We start from the raw sequence: 12,023 nt of genomic DNA, 5'->3' as shown, positions 1-12,023 counted from the left end.
TTCAAATTAAAATTTCAAAACGATCTAATCGCCACGCAAACACCTCACGCATCGCACGCCCATGGGCCACACGCACACAGCCATCGCTGGCCATGTGCGCGCAGCCCATGCGCTGCGTCGCATAGCTGCTGCTGCTATCCTTCGCAAGCTATCGCGCGAGCTGGTGCTCGCTGCGCGCGCGCCAGCGCTCGATGCACGCGAGCTAGCGCTCGCTGTGCGCGCTCGTCAGCGCTCGCTGTGCGCGCTCGCCAGCGCTCGCTGCGTCGAGGCATCGACGCTGGGCGCAGCACTCGTGGCACGCGAGCTTGCGCTCGCTGCTCGCGAGGCTGCGCGCGATGTGGCGCAGCTCGCTTGCTGCCCACACGCGACTGCCGTGCCTTGCCTTCGCCCATGCCCATTCGTCCATTGCTCATAGCCCACAGCGCAAGGCAGGGCTGCTGCCTTGTGCTCGTGCACCATGGCCTTGCTCATTGCATTCGTGCCGCATGGGCGACGAGCTCCCTTGCTCGTCGTCACATGCCCGCACTATACAACACCCCTTAAGGGTAACACGTAGCGTCCATTGCTTTGTGCGTGCAAGTTATATGAGCGAATCGCATAAAATTTAAAAATTTATATTTAAAATTAATGACAAATTAATAAATAATATTAATTTCATAATTTTAGGGCGAAAAAATCGTAAATTTATTATTCAATTGATTTCTGATTAACATGGATTCAAGTCTAGGTCATAAAAATTTAAAATTTATCATAAATTTACAATTTTTATGGTGGTTTTTAATCATAGGTATCTAATTAAATTATAATTAATTATGAAAATCAAATTAATTCTAAATTATTCTAATTTTCAACAAATTAATCATAATTACAAATTAGATTGCATAATTAACAAGGCTAGGCAATCAAACTTGTTAAACATATACAGTAGGTCAATCAAAAATTCAAGATTTATCAACAAGAATCGCAAATATTTAATTTAACATCTTAAATTTACGAAATTTTGCATTCGAAAAACTAAAACCTTCTAAAAGTCATAGTTAGGCTTCGAATTTGAGAATTCTGGGTTCGGCCGAAAAATATTATTTTTGTCAAAATTTTAGAATAGATTTTACATGCGAAATTGACACAAAAATCACTCGATTTGGATGAGTAACGAAGAAACTGCCGAAAAACTGCGTACGTATAATTAAATAAACGCAATTTGCAATTAATTAACAATTACGAAAATTAATCACCCCTTTTAATTCTTGCAAATTTGTAATATTTAACCATGTTCATGCAATTTAGATTATGAAAATAATAAGAGGCTCGTGATACCACTGTTAGGTTATGATACATATGACAATTCATAAATCATGCGGAAACAACCATTAAGCCAGGAATACATATTATTTACACATAATCATTTAGCATAATTTAGATGCATACTCTTTGTTGCGTGCCTTCCCTAGCTGCGCCCGAACCGAACAAGAACAAGTCTTTAGGACTCCAAGTGTCGTCCCTCCGTAGATAGTCCACAGCACGTCCGGATCCGCCTTAAGATTGACCAACTAGAATCGCCCTTAAGGTACTATTATTTTCGGCACTTTTAGGCAAATGTGTGACTGAATTTTTCTCTCAAAAACTCACTTTGAATACTTGAAAACTCGTTGTAAATATGTGACCCTAGGCACTTATTTATAGAGTTTGTGGAAAGGAATTATAATCCTATTAGAATACAAATCTATTTAATTATAACCCTACTAGGATTCTAATTAATCAAAGTTTATCTATTAGGATTAGATTTAATCATATTACGAATCCCGGTAGCCTTAGGATTCTGAGTAACACACACGAGTGGCGCACAAGCACCGCACACCCGCACGCAGGCCTTGCGGCCCACGCCGAGCGCACAGCGCAAGGCCCACTGTCGCAGCCTTGTCCGCGCGCGCGCCCAAGCTACGGCTGGGCCTAGCTTTTGCGCTGGGCCTGGTCGTATGCTTGGCGTGTGGTTGTTGCGCTTGGCTTGTTGGGCGATGGCCCGGCTTCGTGCTGGGCCTTCGTCTGGCAGGCCTCGTCCGATGCTAATTCGTACGATACGCTTCCGATTAAATTCTCGATTCCGGAATTCATTTCTGATACGAACAATATTTAATATTTCCGATTCCGGAATTAATTTCCGTTTCGAACAAATATTTAATATTTCCGTTTCCGGAATTATTTTCCGATTCCGATAATATTTCCGATTCTGACAATATTTCCGTTTCCGGCAATATTTCCGATTCCGGCAATATTTCCATTTCCGATAATATTTTCCGATACGTACCATGTTTCCGTTTCCGGCAACATCTACGTCTTGGATAATATTTATATTTCCGATACGATCCATATTTCCGTTTCCGGCAATATCATCGTTTCCGGAGTATTCTTTTCTTGCCTGTGACGATCTTAGCTCCCACTGAAACCAAGATCCGTCGATTCCGAATATCCATAGATGGAGTATTTAATGCCATTAAATACTTGATCCGTTTACGTACTATTTGTGTGACCCTACGGGTTCAGTCAAGAGTAAGCTGTGGATTAATATCATTAATTCCACTTGAACTGAAGCGGCCTCTAGCTAGACATTCAGCTCACTTGATCTCACTGAATTATTAACTTGTTAATTAATACTGAACCGCATTTATTAGACTTAACATTGAATGCATACTTGGACCAAGGGCATTATTTCCTTCAACACATGCCCCGGTCGAGGTAGTGCCTTCAACAGACGAATTTCGCCCAAGAGGCCAATCACGATGTAAGCCAAGGGGGCATGCACCAATGAGAGGGACCTAATGGGCGAGCGATTGGGTTTGGGACGGGTTTACTACTAGCGAAAGTGCCGAGTGGACAACATTCGAAGCGTATGCACCCCCCGGTTGCCGATGGGTATCCTTAGTCCCAACTCCCGAGATGAAACATCAAGGGAGCCAAGTTTCGTTATGCGGTTCTGCCCGTTCACATTAATATGTTGATTTTCAGGTTGTCCCAAATTGATGGGGAAATAAACGCGGGGTAGGATCGTTTCGCCCTTCGGCTATTTTGATTACCTACAAGCACGAGTATTTCCTTCACTATTCCCAGTGGAGTCGCCACTGTGAGGGGGTCGAAAAAAGCGCGAGGCTAATGCGTGACCTTGTCCCTCGTGGATGTGACGTTTCTTTTTCTCAAATCAAGTGTAATTGGATTTCCTGTGAGTTTACACCCAATTGACTAGTAATATAGGAGTCGCCATTCAGTTTTTAACGACAATGAGAAAAAAATGACAAAACCCGGTTATCGTGACATAAAGGGAGTGCAATTATGTTTGACCACGACGGCCGTAGGTTCCCTTGTGATCCCTGGTGTGGGGATCTCTCAACATACACCCGCAAGGTAGAGATTGAGGGTTCGGGGGACTGTAACTACCGAGATGAGTACTCGCTCTTTGATAACTCCAGAGGCAGGATATCCTTACTAGCTCAGCATAAATAATTGAAGGGACATGCGTTAACTATTAAACTAATCTGAGTTGATTTTAATAATATGCAACATTCAGTACTAGATCGATCGCGGTTATCTGATTTAGGTTGTTTTAAGGGACCTAGCATGATAATCCAATTTCCCAACATATTATCTTTATTAGGCGTGATAGAACAATATGATTTACTTAGTTTAACAGTTCATAAAAGGGCGAGGAAAGCAATTAAATCATAGAAAAGGGACACATCACGACGCACCCTTGAGAGGTGCGTCACGGTTCTCAGAAAACTAACTACTTTGACTTTGCTATTTCTCCTTTTATTTAACGAATCTCAAGTTATGGGACAGGATACGTTCTGTTCGATATATGGATCAATTGCGACAGAACGCGTGATCAGTTTTGCAGCGTGAGGCTTAGGCTTAGGGGTTTAGCGTCAATACTCAGAATAATAATTGTGTGTTGTTCTTTTTTCACGTCGAACTTGGGCTATATTTATAGAAAAGAGTTCGTGGAAAGATAGAATTGTAGAGCTCTAATCCACGAGGAATTAGGAAAGAATACGCCCCAGGTAATTTCAGCGCCCAGGCCTGGGCGCCGAAGATTTCGGCGCCCAGAGCCAGGCGTTGAAAATAGGATCTGGGCTGTTTTCTTAGTCATATTTGGATTCCTAGAATCCGGAGTGTTTGAGACTTAATCGAGTCTTTTAGTGCGTATTAACCTTGTGACGGAATGCGTCTGGGCCCGTTACGAACTCTAGGCTCGTTAGGATTTTAATTAATACGTGACTCTTATTTTCGAATCATATTAGGAATAGGATTCTCTCATAATCTCTATCTCATTTAGGATTTATGTTGTAGTGCAACACCTAATTCTGACAGGTTTCTATCTTTTATGACTTGCCACTTTTAACAACTACCCATTACGGCAGTTACTATTTTTAGCAGGTTTCCATAAATAGCAGGTTTCGGGTGAAATGAAAAGGGGAATTGAGATTCGTTATTTTATAGGAGATGCGTTGTCAAGTGGAGATTTATGTTCTCATCATCGAACCTTCCCTTTCGGGAATGGGGACAAAAGTAGGTGTCTAAACATAGCTTGCTTGTAAGTCAAAGGTTCATCACTATCCAATATGAGAACGTCTAAGTTTTCAGTCAAGAGGACGCCTGTCCATCTGTCCGGCTGAAAAATAGCTCTATTTGACCTACGAGGGGCAACAACGTTTTGAGGAACTACTCCCACTGGCTCTTCTAAAGACCTTGGAGGTTCATCAACTTGAACTGCTTCTAAAGAGTTCTGAGTTCGTTGTTCATCTCGAATCTCTTCGAGGTCTATTATTCTCCCACTTGTCAATTTGGAAATATGATTTCTTTTCAAAAAGACACCGTCACGAGCAACGAATACCTTGTTGTCTGACTTGTTGTAGAAGTAATACCCCATAGTTTCCTTTGGATACCCAACGAAGAAACATTTGTCAGATTTAGGTTGTAGCTTGTCCGAAATTAATCGCTTGACATATGCTTCGCAACCCCAAATCTTCAGAAAAGACAACTTTGGAAGTTTCCCAGTCCATAATTCGTATGGAGTCTTTTCAACAGCTTTTTACGGAGCACGATTCAGTGTAAGTGCTGCAGTTTGCAACGCATGTCCCCAGGACTGTAAAGGAAGTTCGGCCTGACCCATCATTGACCTGACCATATCGAGTAAGGTCCTATTTCTTCGTTCCGACACTCCATTCCATTGAGGTGTCCCCGGAGCAGTCAATTCAGAAAGAATACCGCATTCTTTTAGATGGTCATCAAACTCGTGGCTAAGATATTCACCTCCTCGATCCGATCTTAGAGCTTTGATTTTCTTGCCATGTTGATTCTCTACTTCGTTTTGAAATTCTCGGAATTTCTCAAACGATTCAGACTTGTGCTTCATTAAGTAAATATAGCCATTTCTACTGAAGTCGTCCATAAACGTTATGAAATAGCTGAACTCACCTCTAGCTTTCGTACTCATAGGCCCACATACGTCTGTATGTATTAGCCCTAGTAGTTCTCTTGCTCTTTCTCCCACCTTTGAGAAAGGTTGCTTTGTCATTTTTCCAAGTAAACAAGATTCGCATTGATCAATCTTCTCTAAGTCGAATGATTCTAGAATTCCTTTCCGTTGAAGTAATTCCATGCGCTTTATGTTTATATGGCCTAATCGACAATGCCACAGAAACGTGAGATTCGAATCACCAGTTTTAGCCTTTTTGGTATTTATGTTATAAATGTGTTTGCTCGTATCTAACACGTAAAGACCGTTTTCTTGTTGTGCTGAACCATAAAACATTCCATTCAAAGCAAAAGAACAACTATTGTCTTTAAATTGAAAACTAAAACCTTTAGAATCCAAACTTGAAACGGAAATGATGTTTCTAGTGATACTAGGAACATAGTAACAATTTTCTAGTTCCAAAACAAACCCACTAGGTAAAGAAATAAAATAAGATCCTACGGCTAATGCAGCAATCCGTGCTCCATTTCCCACGCGTAGATCCATCTCGCCTTTATCAAGCTTTCTACTTCTCCTTAGTCCCTGTGGATTGGAACATAAGTGTGAGCCACAACCAGTATCTAATACCCAAGAAGTAGAATTAGCTAGATTACAATGTATAACATACATACCTGAAGTAGAAGCAACGTTCCCGTTCTTCTCATCTTCCTTCTTCCTCAAGCAATCCCTCTTCCAATGCCCCTTCTTCTTGCAGTAGAAGAATTCAGAGTCGGCAGGAGAACGAGTCGCCCTTTTCTGTTTACCAGAACCGGCGCCATTGGACTTGGATGAGGGCGAAGCGTTGCCCTTACCCTTATTGCCCTTGTTCTTGCCTGATTTCTTGAAGTTCTTGCCCTTACGCACCATAAGCATATCATGCTTATTCTCTTGCTTGAGCGTCTTTTCAGTGGTTTTCAGCATACCGTGAAGCTCAGTAAGAGATTTCTCCATGCTGTTCATGTTGTAATTCAACTTGAACTGATCATAGCCATTATGAAGCGAATGGAGAATGATGTCAATAGCCATTTCATTAGAGACGTCATAATCTAGAGCTCTCATGTTCTCAAAGAGTCCAATCATTTTAAGAACATGTGGGCTCACTGGTTCTCCTTTCTTGAGCTTAGTCTCAAGGATCAACCTCTGAGTCTCGAATCTTTCGATTCTGGCTTGGTCCTGAAACATGTTCTTCAACTCCGAGATGATTTGGTAAGCATCCGAGTTAATGAAAGTTTTCTGAAGTTCAGGACTCATGGATGCAAGCATCACACATTTGACATCCCTGTTGGCCTGAATCCAACGATTAAGGACAGCTTGAGTTACCTCCGGCCCAGCCTCTTCCGGTAACTCTTCCTCAAGGACATATTCTTTTTCCTCATGCATAAGAACTATTTGTAAGTTCCTTTGTCAGTCGAGGAAATTGTTGCCATTCAACTTCTCTTTGTCGAGAATTGAACGCAGGTTGAAAGTGTTATTGTTTGCGGCCATTTTTTATTACTACAATCAAAAAGAATTTGCAATAAATAACCATTCATACACTTCAATAACTTTGAAATAAAAGCAAAACATGCAATCATTAAAGCTATTAAAATATTTCATTCATGCTAAAAGCAAAAACATGGTCCGAAATGAATGAAACGATTCCAAGACCCCAAAAGTCCTAAATCCTTAAGCAGCTTTAGCATGTCTTAAGTAGTTTAAGATTTTAGGTAAGCAAAACCTATTGCTAGTAATCTCCAAATTACTCTTGGTTAATAAATTAATGCCATAATTTATCCCATTGCCACAAAATAATGCCATTGTTGTTTGAGTTGTAACCACAATCAACGTGCTCCTTTAGGACGCCTTACCACCTAAGCAACTAAAATAGCACCTCGCTTTAGCGTAAACCTACTATCTTAGATCCCTAGATTTTTGTAAGTGTTGATTTGGAAGGCAATTTTTAAAAATCAATATTACTTGGACCTAGTTGTTTCTATATTGGTTCGATTATTTAGTGAACTTAAAACTAATCGATTCATAGGAAATAACCTGTTCATGCAAAGTATACATACATTCATACATTCACGCATAATATATATATATATTAAATTGCATAAATAATTGGTGATCTAGTATGGCCCAAAACTTCTTGTCTTGAAGCATCCAATCTTCATCACCTCCTTGTTAGCTTGGCATCGTCTTGAATCTTTGTTCAAATGCTAACTTAAAGTTCTAAACTAGAAATACTTGAAAATAATAAATTACATCAAAATTTCCATGGTACGAAGACCATATTTAAAACTTTACATACAAAGATAGAACGGTGCGCAGACCGTATTTAACTATCCTAAATTTGGCCATACTAGTCACTTGGAGTACCTGCATTGCATAAAATATATATTCTACGCATTCACCCATTCGTATGCTAAAACGAATGGCCCATGTTAATATGCAAGTATTTACGTGAATTAATTAAAATTCACGTTCACATAAACGCGTCCTAAAAGATTAATCAATTTCCAAATTATTAATCCTTAGACTTTATTCTAATTAAAATTGAATTTAATTAAAATAATGCGACCTACGAAACAATTAAAATAATTATTTCATTTTAATTTCATTTAGTGGCTCCCACTCAAACCAATAATTATTCCGGATAATTAATTATGAAATATTAAATTAAAACTCGCGGCCCGGCCCAAGCAAATAAAATATTAAATTAAATATCCCGTTAGCCCAAATTAATGCAAGTATACGAAGCCCAACTAATTAAACGATTCAAAAAAAAAATCAATTAAACGGCCTAGGCTTGCGCCTAGCCCCGTCGTGCGAGAGCCACAAGAGCACACGAGCACTGCCCGCACACCCCAGCCCATCGTGCGAGAGGCCCTGGAGCACACGAGCACTGCCCGCGCGCCCCGCCCCATCGCTCGCGCCCCATCGCTCGCGCCCCATCGCTCGTGCGCACGCATCACGTACCCGCAGCCTAGCTGCCCCTGCGATGCGTGTGTGTTGTGCGTCGAGTGTGCTGGACGTCGCAAGCCTTGTGCTTGCTTCGTCGCAGCCCCGCAAGCAACATGCCTGCCCCTTCCTTGCCTAGCGCGCACGAGGGACGCAGCCTTATGCTGCTGCCCGTGTCGCATGGCGTGGCGAGCACAATGGCCTCGTATGGCTCGACGAGCCATACTTCCATCATTCCCATGTTCGTGTTTTTGGTTCGTAATACGGATCAACATAATTAAAATTAAAATTAATTCACGAACTTGCATTAATTTTATTTTTCAAAAAAGGTTACGATTTAATTTTCGAAAAACAACGATTTTTAACGATTTAATAAACTTTAACGACAATCCAATTTCGTAAAATTAATAAATCAAGGGCTAACAATATTCAAACTTTTAAGAACGATCGAATCAACTTTAAAGTTTGAACTTTTAGTTAATAAAATCCGAAACTTTATATCGTTCATAAACAATTAAATTTCAGATTATTAATAATTTGGTTTAAATGCGATTAAAATTAAAGAAACCATTCAAAATTTTAATCCAATAATTTTTAAAATTAGCCACTGACCCATGAAATTATATCCCCTTCCCCAATTAATTGAATTATTAATTCAAAATTAATTAAAATTCAATTAGGGTTGTAAATTTTACGAATTTGGGAAAGTAAAAGTAGGGTTTATACTTATCGGAAAAATCTGAAATTTTTACCAAAGATCAAGCATGTATCCAGCCATATTATGTCAAAATTTCAAGCAATTCCGAGTAGTTTAGGTTGGCCTTTTAATTGAATTACTGTCTGACACATTTAATTTTTAATGAAAAATTAACTCAAACGCCCAAAAACTGATGCTTCGAGGCCTGTTTTCGCAATTCTATTCTCATGAGTTGATCTTAGAAAATCGTTTTCCATCATATTAGGGTTTTAAAAATCAAAAAAGCGAATATTTTTGATTTCGGAACTGCCAATTTCGCAATTAATCCAATAATTCGAAAAATTCCGAAAAATCAACAAAAATTCCTAAAATTTCGACAATGCAAAAACAATAAAAAATCTATTTACACTAATATAAACCTGGTCCATGCTAACTTAGCGTGGACCAGGGCAACGGAGTAATTTTTATGGGTAACATATGTAACTGTCACGTGACAGTTATTTTGTAATCTTAAATAGTAACTATATGCGTATTACAGTAACTATGTGTTTTAAAGAGTTACTATGTGTTTTCAAGAGTTTTAATGCGATTTGTGTCTAGCCCACTTTATATACGTTTTAAACTTTTTTATTTTTCAAAATTTCAGATCTACATTCTGTTCATTATCTTTCATTTTCTCTCTCTTCATTTTCTCTCTATGCTTTTCAAAATTTAGCCCAAATTTCTAGGTTTTGTTCGATTTTTTTTCGTAATTATCTTATAATTCTTATGATTGGATCTATTTGATGATGAAAAATTGGAAGAAGTATTAGATCAAGAAGGAGGTTCGTCGTTGTCGAAATCGAATCGAAGAATTTGCGCTCGCCTACAAATCTTCGCAAGAATTTTTAGAGATCACATCTCGGTTTGTTGTTTTTTAAAGAATTTTAAGTCTAAAATTGAAAATATTTGTTGTTTTGAAGAAATTAATGTTTGTGTTTTACCGAAGTATCGTTTTCACTTCGTGAATTCGATCAGCGACTTCACGATTTTAAATAGTAACTATATGAGTAATACAGTAACTATATGGTTTAAAGAGGTACTATGTAATTTTAATGGTTACTATATGTGTACAATTGTTACTATATTATTTTAATGGTTACTATATGTGTACAACATTTACTATATGTGTACAATAGTTATTATTTTGTTGAGTGATTCGAAATGTTTGTTGTTTTGTTGAAATTAGGGTTAGTGTTTCACATAGTTAGTATATAAATGATATAGTCACCTTTAATTTATGTTGCGAATTAGTGTTTTTAATAGTCACTGGAATGTTCGTTGTGTTTATGTTAGTAGTAGTTTTTAGAGTAACTATACTTTTTTTAAAAGTTACTATAACTTTATAACAGTAACTATGTGTTTAAAATAGTCACTATATTTTTTAGAAAGTTATTATAAGTTTAAAACAGTAACTATGTGTTTAAGATAGTTATTATGTTATGAACAGTTTATAGTGACTTTTTGATAAATAATAGTTACTATACGATTACATTATATACTATGTTATTTAGAGTATGTATTTATCCGCTTCTTAGATAGTGACTATATGATTATAATGGTTACTATATGTGTTCAATAGTTACTATATTTTAATAATAGTCACTATATGTTTTATATAGTTACTATATGGTTTATATAGTTACTATGTATTTGATAACAGTATAAGAAAATAATACGAAGTATCAATCACATGTTATTCCAGGTCCTAAAGTTGCACTATTTAGTGACGAATCTCCAAAAATACTTTACAATATCATTTTTATAAGAAGAAATAATGCCTTAAATTTAGAAAAAAGAGACAAAGGTTGTGAACTTTAAGAATTGATGCAGCAAAGCACAAGAGGTGGAAATAGTGTTTGTTGTTTGGGTGAAATTAGGGTTAGTGTTTCATATAGTTAGTATATAAATGATATAGTTACCTTTAATTTATGTTGCGAAATAATGTTTTTAATAGTCATTGGAATATTCATTGTGTTTATGTTAGTAGTAGTTTTTAGAGTAACTATATTTTTTAAAAAAGTTACTATAACTTTAAAACAGTAACTATGTGTTTAAAATAGTTACTATATTTTTTAGAAAGTTATTATAAGTTTAAAACAATAATTATGTGTTTCAGATAGTTACTATATTAAGAACAGTTTATAGTGACTTTTTGATAAATAATAGTTACTATACGATTACACTATGTAATATGTTATTTCGAGTATATTTTTGTCTGCTTCTTAGATAGTTACTATATGATTATAATGGTTACTATATTTGTACAATAGTTACTATATTATAATAATAGTCACATTATGTTAAGCTAGTTGTTGTGTGATTATAATGGTTACTATATGTGTACAATAGTTACTATATTATTATATTAGTTACTATTTGTTTGAAATAGGTACTATGTTTATTTTACCATGATGTGTTACCATATGTTTATTTTCTTCAATAGTTACTATATTATTTATATAGTTACTATATGTTTGAAATAGATATTATGTTTATTTTATCATGACTTGTTACCATATGTTTATTTTTTTTAATAGTTATTGTACGTTTTATATAGTTACTACATTTTTGAAATAGGTACTATGTTAGTTTATTATGTTATGTGCATGTTTTTATGTTATTCTATATTTTTAATGATATAGTTATTGTATTATGGATAGAGTTACTTTATTATTATCACATCAACTATGTCTGCAACTCTGTGACTAAATTACCATCAATAATATTTATAGGTATTATATCTTGTATTATAGTAACTATATGTTTGGTATAATTTTTTATGTATACTATAATGTTATTTTTGTTTTTTTTTTGTCTTCTATGTTATTAGTAATA

This window comes from Spinacia oleracea, chromosome 3 (assembly GCF_020520425.1).
Source record: "Spinacia oleracea cultivar Varoflay chromosome 3, BTI_SOV_V1, whole genome shotgun sequence".
In the NCBI taxonomy this organism is placed as follows: Eukaryota; Viridiplantae; Streptophyta; class Magnoliopsida; order Caryophyllales; family Amaranthaceae; genus Spinacia; species Spinacia oleracea.
Note: the sequence above shows the minus strand (reverse complement) of the source record.